The sequence below is a fragment of the Pteropus medius genome, unplaced genomic scaffold (genome assembly GCF_902729225.1).
Source record: "Pteropus medius unplaced genomic scaffold, Ma_sr-lr_union100, whole genome shotgun sequence".
Classification (NCBI taxonomy): Eukaryota; Metazoa; Chordata; class Mammalia; order Chiroptera; family Pteropodidae; genus Pteropus; species Pteropus medius.
Window position 1 is genome coordinate 64,982,413 of NW_024349800.1, and position 21,510 is coordinate 65,003,922.

At 43.1% G+C, this 21,510-nt stretch overlaps 1 pseudogene; it reads right to left on the reverse strand.

Moving 5' to 3' along the window:
- Nucleotides 1-6,647: 6,647 nt before the first annotated feature.
- LOC120621564 (60S ribosomal protein L29-like) overlaps nt 6,648-21,510 on the reverse strand; it is a 31,648-nt pseudogene continuing 16,785 nt past the window's right edge.

Consider the following 21,510-nt stretch of genomic DNA (forward strand, 5'->3'; position numbering starts at 1 on the left):
TCACAAGAGGGACTAGGCCCCCTGCCCCTGGCTAATGTCATTAGTGCATCTGCCGAACCCGCAGCCAGGACTTGCTTCCATTGCACAGAGCCTAGTGAATGCCCATTTGCTCAACACATAATGGGGATTAGAATTCATTAATGCACTACAAATTAAAGTATTAATAACGGCTGCGGAGTTTAAATGAGAGCCAAGGAAGGGAACAGGGCGAGGGGCCGCCCCTCCCGCATCTCCCACCTAGCTGCATTGTTCTGGCACGGGCAATCCTGTGCTCTTTAATATGCTATGACAGCCGCTGAAGTGACCCCAGACAATAAACAGGGCCTCCTAGTTAAGTATTAATCTGCCAAAAGAATGACCTTCAACCACTAAAGAAGGGATGTTTTTAAAAACCTCGCCAGTGGAGGAAGGCTCATTTGCTCGCTCATTTAGCATATTAAAAGGGTATTATTGCTACAAACAAGAAATCTAAATGAGGCCTGGGCAGGAGCTGTGGATAACACTCCTGATTAAAGGTGCAGGGTAATGATGAACACGGGAGGCTGAATCCCTTATTGTTCACCAACATGGCAGGACCTGGCTGCCAGGATGATAAGAGCATTGAGCCCTGCTGGGACCAGGCTCTGTCAGGGAGGGACGGAGTGTGACTACGGCTGGGGAGCTGCCCACCCCCACCCTGAAAGGTGGGGGCTACAGGAGGGGTGTTTGAGGCGACTTCGGAGCAAGGGAGGTACCTCAGGTAATTCCCTGGAGTGACCACAGTCTGCATTTGCATCTCTCACCAGCACCCTTTGACTTGTTTCCTTAAAGCTTCTCCTGCCCCTGCTGGTCAACTCTGTGGCCAGTACCTCTTCTGAGAGTCCAGGCAGCTCTCCCAGAGGTGACCTCCTGCTTAATCCCCAGATAAAGAGTCAGTCTGGCAGGCAGAGAGAGAGAAAGGATGGGTGTTTTTCGTCTCTGTTCTTCCCTGGTTACACTACAGCCTAAGATGTCAGAGGAGGAGCAGGGTTGAGAAACTGGGTGTCCCCTCTTTAAGCCTGTGGCAGTCTATATGCGGAAGATGGAGCCTTGGCGAAGCCATGAACCAAGGGAGAAGAGAAATATCATTGAAAGGAAGAAACAAAAAGATGCAAACATAAACTTAAATTCAAAAATACCTAGGGAAAGGGGTTTCTGCTGGATGGCCCGACCAGCCTACAGCAAACTCTTCACTTTTGTTGCATTGGGTCACTGAGCTTTAGGGGCTTACCTATTGAGGGACTGTGTTAGGTTACATGGGGACTGACAGGTGACTGAGACATAAATCCAGCCTTAGGGATTTACCATCTATGGAAGGAGATGAGAATGACTCACAGGAAACTGATAGGTATAAAATAAGATTTAAAAAACACAGAATATTTAGGATGTAAATAATTATCAGTAACAGAAAATAGTGGCAAAATTACAGAATTAATTGAATGCAGGATTGGGTTGAACTAATGTAAATACAGAATTAAAGTGGTACTGGATCATCCTAAGAGTTAATAGTCCTGACATATTCAAGTTATTTTCTGACCTATGTTAATTTTGAGGACGGGGGCTTTGCTCTTCTCTGTGCCCCCATCATCCGGTATAGTTCACAATACACACTAGATGCTATGGCAGAGACAACACTATTTGCCCTCCATACAGCTTCTTCTTCCTGGTCTAAAATGGAGAAACATTTCTCAGCCTTCTTTAGAGCTAAATTGGAAGCATATAACTAAGTTTTGACAAATAGGAACATGAGTACAAGTGATGTGTCACCTCTGGTTCAAGGTATGGAAGAGACAATTTACCTCACCATCTTTTTCTTCCCATGTCACAGCAATATTGGCCAGTATGTGGTGAGAGAGGCGTCAGGTGGGGAAAGCCTGGATCCCTGAATCACTGGAGGGAGGATGACCCCTACCATCCTACAGCAAACTCTTCAGATTTTTGCATCACTGAGCTTTAGGGGCTTACTTCTTAAGGCATAGGAGTTATTTATCCTGATTAATAAATGTGATACTTAATAAATATTAGTCGAATTAATAAATAATTATTCCCCTTAATCCTCACAATAACTTTAAAGTAGATACAGTTATTTCCATTTAACAGATAAGAAAAGAGACTCAGAGTTAAGAAGCAATAGAGCCAGAAAATAAATTTATGTCTACAAATTTCATGCTCTTCTTACTGTACGTGATTCTCTTTCAAGAATATAGTCTGATATATATTTTATGTAAAATTTACCAAAAGCTACCTCAGTGTAATAGAGGTTATGGACTTTCCAGATGAGAGGGTTCCCTGGTCATCACTGCTGTCAGGACAGGGTTGTCATCTTGGGTGCCTTCTGAATTCAAGTACTTCAATGAAGAGCTTTGGCTAAATGTTTTCTCTTTTGGAAGTGGGGCAGGAGATTTTTACTCTAGCGTTTCTCCTTCCCATGAGCAGATGGTCAAGACCAGCCTCCTTGGAGAGAATGACTCATGCTGACTTTTGTATCTTGCCTTCTAAATAGATTTGTCAACCACCCAACAGTTCCCAAAGCTCTGGAGCCTGGCCTGCCTGAACTTAGGAAGCATGAAAATAGCTGAAGGTAAATGCTAACAAGTTGACTCACGCTGTGAATTCCCTCCTTTACTCTGCCACTGTCATAAAGAAGGCAGAGGGTAGTATAGGAGGGAGAAAGACCTCCACCCCAAGCCAAGAGGAAAGGTTCTCAGCATAGAGGGGGAAAGGAGGTGTCTGCAGAACTGGAAATATATTTAACCTCTGAGAGGAAAACTACTAAAAATCAACCATAATGGACAAAATTAGTTATCTGTAGAGAATCCAGGGATAGGACTGGGTTATCTTCTGTCCCCATTCAATGTCTCTTTTTCCCTGGCCCTCTGGAGGTTTGGGGATTCAGTTCAGATAGCCGAATAAACATTAATTAACTAAAAACCATGTGCCAAACATGGTGCAAGATGCTGGGGACATAGATGTAAGAAGGGTTAATATAGCTTACGTCAAGGATGAGTCCAGTTGAAGCACTCTGTATGTAATCCTGGGAAATAGCTCCCTCTCCCCAGGGCTACCCCAAAACCATAGGGCCCCTTGGTGCAATGCAGTGTTGCTCAGTGGCTCCCGTAGTGGCCAAATTACCCTGCACTAAAAGTTCTTTCTTTTCTCCCCTTTCCATTCCCCTCTTTGGGATCTGTGTTCCCCTGGGAACTATAGCTCTCTAAAACCCAAATTCGTACAACCCTAAACATGAGAGCTGGACAAATCCAGAGAGATTGTTGTTACCCAAATTCCTTATCTTAAAGATGAAGAAACTGAGACACAGAAATGGAGAAATGAACTGACCCATGTCACTCCTTAGGTTTTCCAGGGAATCAACATGATGACTCATGCGTGTTTGTTAACCTTTAAGCGAGAAAATGTATTAAAGCTGTTTAATAAATTAATCCATAGATGGACTATAAAGGTGGGAGTGGGGAGGAAATGTAATTGCTGAGACTAGACTGTGTTCAGTATATGCTACTCCAGCCCCCTCCCTGATTCTTGTCCATCCTTCTTTCCACTCCCTTCCCTTAATTCCAAGTTCCCTCTAACTCTCACTTCTAAAGCAATTCGAATGCAAAGACCATAGGGAAATTGGAGCTGGGAGAGCTCCCTTGGCTGAGAAATTAGTCAATCTAATTACCCTCTCATACTGTATTTATCTCAATGGAAAGGGCTGCCAATGGTCTGTCAATGACAGACAAGGTGAGTGTGAAGTAGATGCAAATGATTGGGGTCTTAATTGTGTGAGCTGCCTTGAGGGATATGACATTCTTTCCTGGAGCTTTAAGACTGGGTCATCTCCACCCTGATACGCTTGGCTCAGTCCACTTGCTATTCTGCATACCTAAAACCGCTGACTGGGGTGACAGCTCACTCACAGCTGTTCCCTAGGGGTTCCGGCCGAGCTCAGTTTTTACCTTCTTCGAGGCACCTTCTCTGACTCCCCTCCCCAGTTCCCATGCTCCTAAGCATGTTGTGCACACCTCTCTCACAGCGCTTACCACATGGCATTGCCCTTCTATTCCTGTGCCTTTCTCCCCCACTGAGAGCTTCTCAAGAAGGCGCCCACGCCATCCTGGTTTTTCTGTTGCTGGCACTAACACAGGTCCAATGCATAGTGGTTACTTAATAAATGTGTTCAAATCAAAGTAAAATTCAAGTCACTTCCCAGTTTCTCGTGTGTTTGCCTTGTTCGGATGTTTCGCCTGGCTCTGCCCTGTAATGCCAGAATAGGTGCTAGTGGCTATCCAAGCCTGCCCAGTATTGTTCTTAGGGCCTCACATGCAATATCACGCCCTGTAGGGTAGGATTTATGATCTTATTTTCACTTGAAGAAACTGTGGTTCAGAGGACTTAAGTAATTAATCTGAGTTTTCACAGCTGGTAAGTACAGAAGGTAGATGGGAGCACTTATCTGTCTGACTCCATTGTCCATGTTCCTCCATAGACAACAGCCTAACTTTGATGACCCAGCATGTCCTGCTTATAAGCACTTACAGTTTGAGATTGTCAACAATATTTGTGGCCTCTGAAAATACTCACTCTCTTTCTAATTTTCAGAGATGCCATAGGTCACATACAACCTAGACTGGACTTGACTTCATTTTTCAGCGACACCTGCCTCTGCATATGGTCTTTGCTCTGTTTGAGAAGCCCCTCTCTCATGAGCCAGAACATCACTGCTTAAGCTGCCTCTGGCTGCTCTGCAAGATTTCACATGGGCCTTCTCTTAGATTCTGGACCTCAGTTCCTTACGAACTCTAGTGGCTTTTACGTAATAATGACCGACAAAGACAAGAGCTGCCTGCAATAAATACTCAGGACAAAAATCCCCTGCCATTATCCCCAGAGATCAAATAAAAGATCTTAACTGTGTGGCTCTATCACAGCGGTCCCCAACCTTTTTGGCATCAGGGACCAGTGCTCCTATAAGAATCTGATGCCTGATGGTCTGAAGTGAAGCTGAGGTGGTGATGCTAACACTGGGGAGCAGCTGCAAATATAGATGAAGCTTCACTTGCTCGCCTGCCGCTCACCTACCGCTGTGTGGCCTTGTTCCTAAGAGGCCACTGGCCAGAACCCATCTGTGGCCCTGGGATTGGAGACCCCTGATATAGAAGATCTCAGGCTTGGGTCTGTTTTGCATATATTCCCACATAATTCTTTGGTACTTCGATCTATCTACTTCCTGCTGAGCACTTTGTTAATTTATTTACACTTTCACTCTTCAAAAGTATATATAGAATTAAGACTCATGTTAAGTTTGGAGTCATCTAGAAACTATCTCTGCTCACACTTTCTTCAGACACCAGACAGCCTGACCTCTTCCCTATGGCATCTTCAAAAGTCGATGGACACATGGCCACACATCATCTGAGAATCAAGATAGAGCACAAAGGAACTGGGTTAGGGAGGGGAAGAGGAGAGAGGCTAGACAGGAGAGAGAAGAGGAAGGGGATACTGGGTAACGCTACAGGTTTAGGGAATCCCAAAGTAGAGGTTAGAACAGTGGTCAAAGTGTTGGGAATGAGAGAAAGGTCTTGGAGAAATACATTAAAAATAAGAGGCTGCAACTGCAGAATGAGTGAGGTCACAAATTTTGCCCGGTGAATTTCCAGTTTCCTGGGTTGAGAATTCTTTCCTGCACACAAGAAAGAAAGCGTTCTTGAGAATACCTCCAATTTAGGGTTTGGGTTCCAGGGAAATATAAATCCAAGGAGACAATCTCAGTCCAGCTGCAAAGGAATGCCAAGAGGTTTTAAATGTAGAGTGTGAATATTCAGGAAAAATAAGAAGCTCAGGAAGAACCTAGGGACTGGAAATAACTCTATTGCAAATATCTACCTTTAGCTAACAGGCAGGACTATTCCAGATGCCAAAAAAGAAACAGGCTGCACAGGTGATGGATTTTTTTTTCCCCTGGATATGGGAATCTGTGTCACAATTAACCTCTTGATGAGAGCTTTCTCCCAATTAAGTTTTAGTTGACAGATGGTAAAACCTGGACAACTGGCAAGTCTTGACTGACAACTGGAGAAGATGAAGCCATTAATTTTTTCTCTTTCTGCCTCCTATTTTATCTTCCCTCTTTCTTGTCAAATACCCTTAGCCTCTGAATACTCATTTCCAGCATCCCTTCTAGAAAACTTGCCCTGACCTTTTCCCTCTCCAATCCCACCTTGCATTTGGATTGAGCACCTTTCCTCTGGGCTGTCATAGTACACTACACACATTTTAAATAGCACTTAACACATTGCATTATAACTTCTCTGTCTTTTCTACCAGATTTCAAGTTCATTAAGGGGGAGAAACTCTGTTTTACTCAAATACTTTGCCTTAGTTTCTAACACAGTGCCTGTTACATCACATAGGTCAATTAGATATTTCTGAATGAATGGATAAATAAATGAATACATGTCTATGAATGAATTATGTATCTAGTCTGATAGTAGTCCTTTTTTTTTTTTTTTTTTTTGGCAGATCCTGCCTCAGGTTTATTTGTACAAGTAGCACAGGAGGATACCAGCTCCATGCAGATGGTAGCCCAGGGGTCACGCCAGGCCTTCCGCTCTCACACGAGCAGACAGAGACTTCTACTCTGAAGACTTTGTGGGGGCCTGGGCACCCTTGGAAGCTGGAGCCTGAGCCTGAGCCTGAACCTGAACTGGAGGTGGAGCTTCAGCTGCAGCCTGGGCCTTGGTTTGAGCCTTGGCCTTGGACTTTGGCCAGCAGAGCCTGAGATCCTCAGCGATGCGGGCACCAGTGCATTTCCCAAGCTTGGGGTGAGCTACCCAGGCAAGTCAACTGAGCTTGCGGCTGCCGCCCTTTGGGACTTGGGTTTGACCTCTTTGGGCTTTACGAGGGACTCCATAGCCTCAGCTCATGCACTCGTGGTCTTGGCATTGTTGGCCCGCATCTTCTGCAGGCCCTTCTTGCTGTGCTTCTTGGCAAAGCACATGTTCCTCAGGAACTTGGGGTCCTCGTCCTTAAAATATTCTTATCTTCATGATTGGGATATCTCGATGTCATTCCTGTGCCATTTTTGGGACTGGTTGTATGTGGTGTGGTTCTTGGACCTAGCCAGGTCTGCACTGAAGCAGGTGACTCCTGAAGAGCCTGGGACTGGAAGAGCAGTACTCCATTCTTTCGTATTCTAATGTAAGGATTTAGGGAGGGCACGGGTACATTTTAAGAAATTAAGTGACTCAAAATAACACTAAACTAGTCACCAAAAAACTTTTGTTTTGTAGTCATCGCTGAAGTATAAACATGTCTCGCTATCTCTAAACAAGTGTTCAAAGCCATTGCAAGGCTCACTGTTGGAGTAGAATTGTTTGTTATTAAGATTGCTCTCTCTAGAGGGGCAGGGGTCTCACACATTCCAGTAAACATGTGCTCCTTTTTTGGTGCCAGCTTGACTTCACACTGAACATCACACCTGAACCTGTTATTCACAGGAAGCCGTGCCACACTCTGAGCTGCATAACAAATCTGTGTTGCTCAACATCACATCTGCAGGTGTCACATCAGTATTGAAAGAGACATTCATAAAGCCCCTTGAGGGAAAGAACCACCCATCTCATAGGTCCCCAGAGGATATACAGGTAAGGATGGGAAAAGCAGCCGAGTACTGGCACAGGCAGGACTTTCCCAAAATTTGATGACAGTGTCCCTTGGGGCAAGAAAGGCAGCAATACTCTCACTTGAATTGACCAAATTAACCAAAGGATAGATACATATAGAACTCTTACAAATAACCTTTTAGTTATTTGTAAATGCCACCGTGTAAATACCCCACTAAAACTCAGAACCAGGGAGCAGTTCTTTCAGGGAAGAAGGTAAGATGTTGGGAAGAGCTACATGCTTGCTTTATGGCTCTTAAGGTTAGGAAAGCCTTTTGCTTGGGTAGCAGCTTCAGAGAGGTGGAGAGAGGGGCAGCATGAGATCCAGGGAGAAGGAGGCATAGAGCCAGATATTTAGATCAGGCCACACCTTAAGAGAGAAGGATAAAAGGGTTTGTAAGGCTTCCAGCCAGGCCACCCAAAACAAGGGAGAAAAAGAGTATTTAGGGCAGAATTCATTACTAAGAAAAAGCCACGGGCTTTTCAAATCCTGATCAGGCTACAGGACAAGCTCATGAACGCTCCATCTGGAGCCCCGCCAGCATCTCTCATGGCCAGCATGATGAAACCAAATATTTAGGAACAGCCTATAGAAGACTATGCTTCCAGCTACTTACAGGGGGAAGGGAAGGTGTTAGAGTGGAGTGCACCATGTCCAAGCTGCAACAGATTCATATAAACAGTTGTTAAAATGGTAGATTCTAGATACCATTGCATAGCTATTAGAGAATCTCTGAAAATGGGCTTTGGGAATCTGCATTTAAGTTAAATGCTCCCCAGGAGATCCTTGTTACACTGAAATTTGAAATCCAATGGTTTAGTACGTAAGAGGACACATTTTGAGTAGAAGAGACTGGGGTTCCCATAGAAGCTTTCCACCCATTGACTGTGTGACTCTGAGAAGTTGCTTAACACCACCACCCCCCACCCGCCATCCTGTTTCCCATCTATAAGAGAGGGATAATAATATCAATGTTCAGGGCTTTTGAGCAAATTAAGTGAAATACTGAATATAAAGTGCTTAGCATAATGTCTGACACATGATAATAAGTGGTAGCTATTATTATATAATAATTATTGTAGTCTTTTGGGGTAAACAAAATGAATGCACATAATAATTGCAGATAGCTAGTAACCAAATGACCTGATATACCCAGAGCCATTGTGAAGGAAAATATTTTCTCTTGAAATATACTCCATTTATCTTTCTGAAGAAGACACACTGCATCTTTTGCTGTTTCTCCAATTGGGGTGGCCCAATTGTTGCTACAACTTTCATGCCATTTCTCTAACAAAATAATCTTTAATTGGGGGATTGCGAGCTGGAATTCAATGTCTGTGCCCTTTCTTACTAGCTGTGGAGATAATAATAGTAGCCACCTCACGGTGCTTTCATGAGGATTAAATTACATAGACCATGAAAAGTAAGTACTTATTAAAAAGTAACATTTTTTAAAGATACAGGGCTTTCAAAGTAAATTAGCCATTCCCAGAGGGACATGCACTCATATACTCACTCAGCAAATGATTTTTGAACTCCTACAATATGTCTAGGGTTGTTCGTAGTTCTGGGAGCAATGCAAAGAAAGACTATTCCTTTCCTTCCAGGATCTTAGTTATGGTGATGCTTGAAACAAGAAATGTCATGAGATTATTTATTGTATGGGAAATATCAAATGAGTAACATACACTGAGCCCCTTGGTTTAGGGGAGACAAACAAAATTTCAAGAAACAGGCATAGGCTGATCTGAATAAGAGGGAGCAGTCTTGACAGGGAGAGCTGAAACAGAGCCTAGGTGAAGAGGACATTTTCAAACTGCTCATGTATGTAAAGGCACATGTATGAGTGTATGCCTAGAGCGTAGACTCATACAGTTACCTTCAAAAGTCACTGCATTCTGACCCAGAGGTTTGCTCCCTGCCATCAGAGAAGGGATGTAGTTATCAAGATGCTAGAAGGGTGCAAGTGCACACAGCATAGCAAGAAGACTGCTCTCAGGTGGCAATTTCAGATCTGGAAGAACAGCCCAGACGAAGTCAGGCATAGACTGCATATATATACCCTTTCCTTTGGTTTTATAGGGAGGGGAAGGGGAAAGGGAATTGAGCGTGCAGAGCCTATTCACACGGCATCTGCCACGGAGACCCTGCATCTGCCACCCCCATACCCTGAGTCTCTTCTAACACAGAGCTGTGACCTTGAACTTGATCATCACTATACACTAAAAATGCTAACTTAGAAAGGATCAGAAGGACAGGAAAACGGAGAATTGAAAGAGAAGAAAAAATAGAAGGGAAAAAGATGGTGAGAAGCCAAAAGAGAAGAAAGAAAACGATGGACAAACGTGCCATCTATTGTGCTTTGAAGAAATTACAAACGATAGAATGGATTTGGGTAAGGCAGTTTGTCCTATCACCATCCAGGTTTCTGCCCTTTGCTCCTAACCTTTCATACCTATAAACACTGCTTGGGGTCACCTGGAAAGACACTCACAAATACTTTTTTATTTATGAAGTCGGTCACTTATTTATTCATCATAAGTATTTACTGAGTGCATCCTATATTCCAGGCAATGTGCAGATGCTGAGAACATAAAAGTGAGCAAGATAGATATAGTTTTTAGCCTTGTTTTAAATCACCCATCAGGGACTTTTGAATTGAATGCTGTAGCTTAAATGTGCTAGGCATTGCAGAAAGTACAACATAATTTAAAGACATATTCCATATTCTCAGAAAGCTAACAGTCTGCTTGAGGAAATAATAATAATGTGCCTGAATTAATCGTCTCCTCTGAATAAGTCTAGTCCTCAGTGACCTTTCATTCCTCTGTACTCTCACGTCTATCTATCCACACATGACAGACATAGCACACACTACCTGTATTGTTGCTTTCCTGCTCATGCATATATTTATTTCATCCTACAAAAGGCCCGTATTAGTTAATTTATGCTGTTTAACAGACTAATGCAAAACTCTTTGGCTTGAAATAGCAACCATTTATTTAGTTCACGATTCTGTGGCTTGAGCTCAGCTAGGTGATTCTTACAGTCTTGGCTGAGTTCATTCATGTATCTACCAGCAGATGCTGGTCTGATAGGCAGCTCTGCTTTCGGAGGTTAGATGGACGTTAACTAGGGCATGAGAGGTGACTAGGCAACACGGTCCCTAACTTTCTGCAAGTGGTCTAGACTTTTTCTTATGCAACTCGGCAGATTTTCTAGAGATCTAGTAGAAATGTACAAAGGTTCCTGAAGCCTGGGCTTGGAACTGGCACATCGTCACTTCTACCGTATTCTGTTAGCCAAAGCAAGTCACAGGGCCAGCTCAGACTCTACCTTTTGATGAGAATAGCCGCAAAGACACATTGCAAGGGCATGGATACAGAAAGGGTTGTACTGACGTCATCTTACTCTCAATCTACCACTTTGACTGTTAAGCTTCTCAAGAGAGATGCTGTTTACACATTTTCATAGTCTCAGAGCTGGGGGAATAGCTGGCCCTTACTATCGATATAGGAGCAAAAAGCCAGTCTAGGGAATCGGGGAAGGTCCTCCTAAAGAATATTTAACATTGACATTTGAAAGTTAATTAGAAGTTAGATAAGCGGAAAACATTCTGGTCAGAGGAAACTATATGTGCAAACTCTGGAAGTTGGAAAGATCCCTGGATATTCCAGGAAAAGAAACAATGAGTGAGGTGGGAGAGGAGTTGGGCTGGGGTGGAGTGGAGGAGAAGGTGCTGCAGGGCTAGGCAGGCATCATAATTGAGAGCCTTGTAAACCTTGATAAGGAATTAGGGTATTATGCTAAGAGCAATGGGAAGTCATTAAAGTGTTTTAAGCAGGAAAGAGAAATGATGAGGCTTGTGTTTCTAAAAGATCTCTGACTCTAGTATGAAGAATGGATTAAGGGAGAGGAAAGAGGAAGTGGGAATAATAACGTCCTAGTTTAAATTTGCAAATACCTCTGGCAAGATTAAAGGGTTGTCAGCTATTTACACTTTAAGGGCATGATGCAGGACAGAGATTCCCCACCCCACACTCCCGCCCCCAACTCCAAGCTGCATGAGCAGATCTGTTCAGAACAGGAGAAAGGAAGCTTTGCAGGGAGCATGCTCAGTTTTCTGGCAATGCATAACTTCAGCCAGTATCTCAGGATGGAAGAACAATAGAAAGGTGATCGATTAAGAGTCTTTTTTTCCTTTCTATTTGCAGACCTTATCATTTGCCTTTAAGTAAGACTTTTTGTTTTGATTTAAAAAATCACCATGAGTAAGTAAAAAGAAAATTTCCAGAAGGGCATTCAGATCCAACAGGGTTTTATTTCCTGTCAGGACTGAGGTTAATCCAACTCTTACTTCCGCTGACATTTAACGGTAACTACTATTTATTGAGCTCCTACTGTGTGCCAGGCAATTTAAAGTTTATCTCGTATGGTACTTATGATAACCTCTTTAGGTAAACACAATTATCCCATCTTACAGATAAGACACTGCAAAAATATGCCACTTGTCCAAGGTGACATACGGATAAGAGCAAAGCTGGAATGTGAAGCAGCAACTTTATTCTAATATCTGTAGTAGCTAGGGATCACTCTCTAAGCCTTAAAATGTGCCAGGCATGGAGTTAAGTCCTTGGTTTGCCTTACCTTGTTTTATCTTCCCAACAACCCTTTGCGATAGGTGCTGCTATCATCTCTACTCAACAGATGAGGAAAATGAAGTTCAGAAAGGTCACATAGCTTGCCCAAGGCCGCATAGGCAGGTCTAACATCAGAACCTGCATTTTTGACTATAACACACTGTCTTCCATATTCTCCACCTATACCACTGTGTCATAAAAACATTGGATCTTTCTTTAATAAATACTCCCTTATTTTTCCTAATTCTCATGTAAACAAAGCTTTAAATCATGGCTACGGTTAGTCTACCTGCCCCCACCCCCACACGCACACATCTCCTTCCCCATCTCCCACATCAACTGTAAGCTCCCAGATGGCAGGATGTGTCTTAGTCCACTCTGTATCCCCTCCAGCACCTAGCAGAGCTGATCCAAGCCCAGAATTGTGCCCAATCTGTGCTGGTTCTTCCTATGTGTGATACTATCTTTACTCATGCGTGTGGAAACACTCGCAGGCTGAGTTTTCTGACCGAGTTCGACTAACAAGCCGGCTAGGCAGGCAGCCTGCCCCTCCAGCTGCATCTGCACAGGATGGATCAATGCCACCCTCAGAACAATGACCAGTCAGCCCACAGCCTGCCTCCCCCAGTGCTGAAGTGCTTTGGGAAGCTGGGGGCTGCACTTGGACGCTGCCGTTCTACCATGTCGTCAGTCACCAGCATGAGAGAGGCTGGGCTGTGGCTCCTCAGGCAACAACATCGGAAGGAATAATGAGCTGCTCTGGGGTAGCTGAGAGCTTTCTGATCAGAAGACGTATGGGGTTGTCACAGTGACAGATGGGCCCAAAGGCCCCTTCCCCACTACACTGCCCCAGTGACCTAGACTCTCACCCTCAGGTCTGTCTGTCCCTTGACACTGATTTGGGATGACAGGATGGTCAGAGGAGGAGCAGAAGGCCATGCAATCAGTAAAGAAGGAAAAAGCCACCACACTGTTCTTGTGAGACGTTGTATTTGAGTGTTAGCTGAATACTCCCATCAAAAAGCCCCTTGGGCTTACTTTATTTATCTGTATCATGGGAGAATTGGAGTTTGACTTTCACTTCTAAAAGTGAAAGGACAGAGATTCCCCATCGGTGTAATGTGGATAGTGAAAATACTCATTATTGTATGCGTGCTGGATATACTAGACTTGAAGTCAGGAGCTTGAGTTAAAGCCAAGCTCTTCCTTTACTCTCTGTGTAACTTTGGTTAGGTTACTTGACTTCTCTGAGCCTCAGTTTGCTCATGTGTAAAGTAAAAATAATAAATATATTTCTCATGAGATCCTTGTGAACGTTAAATGAGACAGCATATATGTGAATCACTTAACACAATATCTAGTACAGTATAGGTGTTCCGTGGACATTTATTAATTCCATCGTGAATTTTGAAAGAGTATTATAAGTGAACAAGATATTTTAAAACTGAAAGACAGTAACAAGGTTTACTCAGTATTTGGTATTAGTCTAAATATTGTATTAGTATTAGTACTGGTATTATTATTAATAGGAAGAAGAGTGTTATCCCTAAGATGCCTTTCAAACTTTAAAGACTAAGGTCACCAGACAGAAAGATCAGTTCTAGGTAATCAGCTGGTCTAACAGTCTGATAGGTGTCAGGGAGGCCCATCCTGGCTCTGCTCTGTGTCCCAGGCTGTGCAGGAGACTATGGGCCTCTGTTCAGCTCGAAGCAAAACGAGACTGACAGGGAAAGAGGAGAACAAGGAAAGGAGGCAAGAACAAGTCACCAAGAAGGACAAAAGAGACTCTTTGGGGGCAGAGAGAGGCAGGTATGTTCTGCCTGTGCCAAGGAAGCTGTTGCCTCTAAAAATGGATCTGTGCACTTGAATGACCCCAAGTCCAGGGTAAAATTGGCTGGGGCAGAGCACAGCTGGGTGAGCAGTGGTGGAGGTGAGGGGAGGACAGTGAGAGAAGAGGTGGAAGAGAGAAAGAGAAGGAAGGAGAACATGGAAGATGTTAAGTAAAGAAGGGAGAAGGACATCTTGTCCTGTCTCTTCTTGAAAACCTTCCAAGAGTCCCATGGCCTACATAAGAAAATCCAAGTTCCTCAGCCTAAGCACAAGCTCCATACAATGGGGTGGGATCAGTTCTTGCTCTGTCTCCACATAGGTATGTTACAGACATACTGACCTGTCACAAAGACATCAAGTATCGCTTCTTCATGTCTTTGTCCTTAGGGTGACTTCTGAGTTGAAGGCTTTTTAGCTCTTTCTTGCCTTAGAAAACTACCAGGCATCCTTCAATTACCACCTCCTCTGAGAAGCATTTCCTGAGACCCTGAGGCAGAATTAGTGTTTTCCTCCTCTGGGTGACACTGGGATCCTGCAAACGCCTGCTTTGATGTCACTATTCCAGGACTATTCGCTTCCTCCCCTGCCCCCACACCAGGTGGAACTCCTCAGAGGTGGGGTCCGTCTCTTGCTCATCTTTGTACACTGGCGCTTGAGCTGTGGGCTTGGAACACGTGGTGTTAACACGTGGTGTTTATGGAATGATAGGAGAGGGGAGGGTAGAGGTAAGAGAGCGAGGGAAAGGGTGAAGACAAGAAGAAAAAGGAGGCCAAGGAAGAAAGAGGAAGAGGGAAAGAATAGAAAAGGGGTGAGGGGAGAAGAGAACGCCATTAAGGAAGAGAAGGGGAAAGGAAAGGAAGAAAGGAAAGAAAAAACCCAGAGAGGTATTGTAAACCAAGGTGAATAAAAGGGAAGAAAGAGTAGATAAAGAAAGCAGGGTGGTGGTTGAAAGGGGGTGGAGGAAATGGGCTCCAGAGAAATCTCTGGGAATTTCTCAGCACCCACTGCCTGGCCGCTGGGGTCTGCTGCTTTCCATGCCTGAATCCTCACAAGGCACTGGGGTTGGGTTCACACTACTCCAACTAGATTTGTTTGGATAGGCCCACTGGAAAACTATCATCTGGAATCTATGTGGGACAGACTGAAGACCTACTTGGATTTAACTGAACCCAGTTGGTCTTTCTTCCCTGGGTCATGGGTTCATTTCAATGGAAGTTATCCAGCAAGTGCTCTGGGGGCAAGACTCGCCTGGCTCTCGCTGTTCTGTGATGAGGGCTGGACCATCTTCTTCACGCAGTACTCACCCCATGCAGAGCAATCAGATTGGCTTTCTGAGTGTGGGTATAACAGGGATCTACACTACTTGAGGTCAGAGTAAATATCATTAGAGAAAGAAGTGCCTGGAGGCCTCTTTGCACCTTCATCTCTCAGCTTCCCAAGGGAGGCTGCTGGGGGCTGGACTAAAACAAGTGGCTCTCAAGTTAATTCCAAGATCCACTCAATTTGCATGATTTACCCCTAGTACTTTCCATCTTCTCCCTGATGCCCTCTCTTTTGCGAGTCTTCATCTTCACACATAATACCACAACACCCCGGTGTCTCTTTTTTTAAAAAATCTTTTAAGATGAAGGAAAAGCATTCACTTGTTTGGTCAGGGGATGAGGTATTTTCTTAGAGGATTTTCCTTAACTACAATCTATCTGTAAGGTTGTAGTGGGAGGGAGAGGGGAGTGACGTGTGCAGAGAGGGCAGGGAAAAATTAGAAATGTTCTAGAGTTTCCCATCTTTCTGGAAGACAAATAGAGGCAACCTTTTTTTCTTCTTCTAGCAGAGGTAGTGGGATCTGTCGGAAAGGAGGCTGGAGAGTTTAAACTCACAGGGCTCGTTTTAGCTTAGAGCCAAAACCTTCACCATCTACCCCAAACCTTTTCTTCATTGGAAATATAATGAATTTCAACTCTTTTGCTTGTGCTTCTAAACACTGAAATGACCAATAAATGAGTGGTAACAAGAAGAAAAAAAAGAAAGAAAAGTAAGTCTTGAATAATCTCAAATGCAGAGAGAATAATAACCCCCAATGAAAACTGGAAATTAACCAATATACTGCTTTATTTGGTAGGTATGTAGAGTGACCCTAGTTGATTGGTCCCCTCTCGCCCTTTTATTTTAATTTGGATAAATCTCTCTATTTTATTTTCATGCTTTTTAAAACAAATTTTTAATTTTTTATTATAGTTGTATACAATATTGTATTAGTTTAAGTGTACAACGCAGTGATTAGACATATATATAACTGATGAAGTGATCACGCTAATAAATCTAGTACCCATCTGACATCATACAGTTATTAAATATTATTCACTATATTCCTTAAGCTGTACTTTACATCCCCATAACTATTTTATAACTACCGATTTGTACTTCTTAATCCCTTCCCCTTTTCTCACCCACTCCCCTAACCCTTCTCCCATCTGACAACCATCAAAATGTTCTCTGTATTTATGAGTTTGTTTCTGTTTTGTTTGTTTATTTTCTTCTTTAGATTCCACATGTATGTGAAATCATATGACATTTGCCTTTCTTTGTCTGACTTACTCTACTGAGTACCATACCCTCTAGGTCCATCCCTGTTGTTGCAGATAGTAAGAGTTTATCATTTTTATGGCTGAGTAATATTTCTTTGTATATATGTACCAATTCTTCTTCATTCCTTCAATCATTGATGGACACCCAGGTAGTCTCCATATCTTAACTATTGTAAATACTCATGCAATGAACATATGGACACATATGACCCCTTGAAGCAGAGTTTTAACTTTCTTCAGATAAACACCCAGAAACTATTTTGTCTGGTATAAATATGGCTACACACCAGCTTTATTTATGTATTTTTGTTTACACTTTCACCAACTCTCTTTTTTCATTTCTACTTTCAGTGTGTGTATCTTTTGATCTGAAGTGGGTCTCTTGTAGTCTACATATGTTAGAGAGCCTTCTTTTCTTATCCATACTCTATCTTTTGATTGGAGCATTTAATCTATTTACATCTAAAGTAACTTTTGATAGACATGTAGTTATTACCATCTTATTATTCATATTTTTTATTTCTTCTTCTTCTTCTTCTTCTTCTTCTTCTTCTTCTTCTTCTTCTTCTTCATCTTCTTCTTCTTCTTCTTTTCTTCTTCTTCTTCTTCTTCTTCTTCCTCCTCCTCCTCTCCTCTCCTCCTCCTCCTCTCCTCCTCCTCCTTTAAGAAGTCCCTCTAACATTTCTTGTAATACTGGTTTGGTGGTGATGAACTCCTTTAGTTTTTTCTTGTCTGGGAAGCTCTTTATTTGTCCTTCAATTCTAAATGATAGCTTTGTTGGGGAGAGTAACTTTTTGGGTCCTTGCTTTTCATCACTTTAAATATTTCCTGCCAATCCCTTCTGGACTGCAAAGTTTCTGTTGAGAATTCAGCTGATAGTCTTATGAGAGCTCCCTTGTAAGTAATTGCTTTTCTCTTGTTGCTTCTAAGATTCTCTCTTTATCTTTAACCTTTAGCATTTTAATTCTGATGTGTCTCGATGTGAGCCTCTTTGGGTTCACCTTGTTTGAGACGCTGAGCTTCCTGGAGTTGTACATCTATTTCCTTCCCCAGTTAAGGAAAGTTTTCTGTCATTATTTCTTGAAATAGGTTTTCAGTTTCGTGCTCTCTCTCTCTCTCTTCTCCTTCTGGTACCCTTATGATATGAATGTTGGTATGCTTCATGTCCCAGAGGCTCCTTAAACTATTTTCATTTTTTTAAATTCTTTTTTCTTGTTGCTGTTCTGGTTGGGTGTGTTCTACTACCTTATCTTCTAAGTTACTGATTTGATCCTCTGCATCATCTAATCTACTGTTGATTCCTCTTTGGGTATTCTTCATTTCAGTTATTGTATTCCTCATTTCTGATTGGTTCTTTTTTATGTTTTCTGTCTCAATTTTTTTTGTTTTTTTTCTTTGTTAAAGTTCTCACTGAGTTCATCTACTCTTCCCCTCAGTTCATTGAGCATCCTTATCACCAATGATTTAAACTCTGCATCTGTTAGATTGCTTGTGTTCATTTTGTTGAGGTGTTTTTTTCTGGAGCTTTGCTCTATTCTTTCATATGAGACATGTTTCTTTGTCTCTCCATTTTGGCTGCCTCCTTGTGTTTGTTTCTATGTATTAGATAGAGCTGCTATGCCCTCTGGTCTTAGTAGAGTGGCCTTATACAGTAGGTGTTCTGTGGCGCCCAATGGCGCAGTCTCTGTGATCCCCTGAGCCAAGTGCTCCCTCCAAGAGTTTCCCTCATATGGATTGTGTGTGCCTTCCTGTTGTAGTTAAGTCTTGGTTGCTGGTTTACATCAGTGGGAGGGACTGACCCTGAACTGATTGGTTGTGAAGACCAGCTGGTGAGGGGCTGACCCTACAGAGCAGGATTCACTTTAGCAGTCTTCCGATGCCTGTCTAGTCTGCCCTTTGGGTGTGTCCTCTTCAGATGCAACCCTGGGTGGTGCTCTGGCTCAGTCCAAAGCCAGCCACCAGGTGTGCTGGCCCTGGGGCCTCAAGAGCCACCAAGCATTACAGAGATGGCCATCAGTTGTGCTGGGCCTGGAGGTGCCTTGAAAGGTCAAGCTGTGATCTGAGGCTGGCTGCCACTAGAGCTGGGCATGGGGATGTTCAGCAAGAGGTATGACATGCTGAAGCCAGATGCTGCTTGTTCAGATTTTGCAAACCTTTGAGAGATTTTAGAAAAATCTGCAGCAGGGCCCGGACAGGCCATGTGTATGATAAAGCCACTGGAAGCAGTTTGGGTGGGCCTGCAAGTTGGGTGGGGCAAGGTCTCAGGGAATCTCCAAAGCTGGATGACCAGTGTTAGCCAGATGATGGAGACTCAGGTATGGCAGCCACCTGCATCTGCATGCTGGGCAGAGGAAGGCTCAACAAAGAAACAATGGCTTCTGCCAGCACTTCTGTCTGGGAGAAAGCTACCCTCTAGCCCTCACCCTAAAGCCAGACAATTCAGCTCCCCTCTGTATGTCTCTGGCACCTTTTGAGTTGCTGCCTTTGCACAGGAGCTCAGAGCATGTGAGTTCGTCAGCAGGTAAGTCTGTGCACAGGCCCTATAAGAGGAGTGCCTGAGAATCCTGCAGCCCTATGTCTCACTCAGCCACAATCTTCATTGATTTTCACATCCATATTTTGAGGAGATTTCTCTTCCTGGCACTGGAACCCTGGGTTGGAACCCCTTGCTCCTCTGGGGGGAACTCCATAGCTTAGATATTTATCCCAATTTTCAACTGCTACTTGCGGGTGTGGGACCAGCTTGTTCCACATCTCCACCCCTCCTACCAGTCTTGAAGTGGCCTCGTCTGTATGTTTTCAGTTGTAGGACTGCTGTTCAGCTAGACCTCGGGCAATTTTCAATGATTGTTGTTCCCTATTTTAATTGTAATTTGATGTGGCTATGAGAGGAGGCAAGCACCACATTTATCTCCTCTGCCATCTTGACCAGAACTCTCTGATTGGCCCTTTACCGATAGCTTTTAAGAAAAAGAATACCCTTTTAAATGAAAATATTGGCTTGCCCAGTGATGGAAGATGGCCAATGTAATTCCTTAGTTTCAAGATGCCAAGATTATCCTTAAATCTGCCCTAACTCCTACCTCTTTCTTGAGTCACCTCTTAGAGACTACACCCCTCTACCCAGTTATTCACTAATTATTTACAAAGTATTTGGGAGCAATAAGAGATCTAGAAAAGTTTGTAGTGTTCCCTGTTTTTCTGAAAGCATAGAATGCAAGGGCATAAAATGAAGCCGAAAAGCCAGTTGGACTCAGATAACAAAAGCTCTTACATGGCTATCTAAGTTTAGACTCTATTTTACAGACAATGAGGGGTTTCAGAAGATTTTGAAGAAGGGGAAAAGCACAGTCAGTTTTCCTTAATAGAAGGTCACTCTGACCTATGAGTATAGAAGGTGGCCCAGAAGAGATTGGCAACAAAGAAGGCAGGAAAACCAGTCAATAGGCAATTGGAATAGGGCAAGAAGAGAAAAGAGGAGGGCCTGTTCAGGGCAGAGTGGATGAAGAGGAAAGGGTCATCAGCATTTGACACACACGTGACTTAAGAGACTAGGTCAAGTCAATGAAAAACCAACACAACAATATACTACTCCCCCAATGATGTATTTTATTCAGCTATTACTAATAACTGATTTGATTTTATCCATTCTATTTTACAACCCTTGTCTCTTGCAATTGTCTGGTCCTGGTAACAATTTTATTGGAGCATAGGAGGCACATTATAAATACATTTTATATTGCACATTGTATTTTAAGCAAATTTGAGACATCTCTGATTAGGCGCCTTCCCAACGATAGCCTTGTTCAGACAGATAATTGCGTGCTGATTTTTATTTTATTTTATTTTATTATTTTTTCAGCTTTGTTCTCTCCCCCTTGGCAAAGCTGCAATCTTGCATACACACGTCAGTGGATAAAAACCCTTGAAAATAACTCTTCAGAAGAAATCTAATTTACTTTTTAATCTGGTTCGGAAATTTGCCAGAAAAATTTCCACCGACAAGCACCGCCATTTATTACCACTTATCACACACCCAAGCTGTGCTCTCGCTCCTGATGGGGCTAATGTAACAGGGGAGGAATATTCTGATACATTATTTATTTGATACAATCCATCCAGATAAAATCTATGGGCAGGAGAGGACAAAGTTTGACCTTATCCTTCATCTTAGGAAAAGTAAGGGATCTTCCCTTTTGCTCGTTCAAAGAACCCTCCCTCTCTCCATGCCCTTGTGAAGGTCCAGCTTCCCTTACAGCTCTGGGACTATCACTCCACAGAGATTCTGCTTTGACTTTTCTTTCTTCCCCTAGGATCTACACCGCCCACTCACACGTTTGCTTGTGTCTGACCTTGAAATGATTTTCAAGGATTTCATGCTTATTCTGATTTGTTTCTTAGGGACAGAGACCAGAGTGCACAGGCTTATCCAAGCTCAATTTGAGGTGGCTCTGAGTTGAGAAAAAAATATTAGTATGAGCCAGCTGGTGACCTTGGGCTAGTAATTAAACCTGTCCAGGGTCCCCATCTATAAAGTGAGGACAGGGATCTCTATAACTCTGTTCATCTTTCATGGTCCATGGAAGCTGTGAGGCTTTGAGAAGAACAGAGGACTTGGGTTGGGATACCTGGAGCTGGAGTTCTGGCTTTGCTGCTTTCTGGCTGGCTGATCTTGGATAAGTTAACATCTCTGAGAACATATTATCTGATCTGGGATAATAGCTCTTCCCCTGATGACCTCATAGAGTTATTATGATAATAATGAATATGGAAGCTTT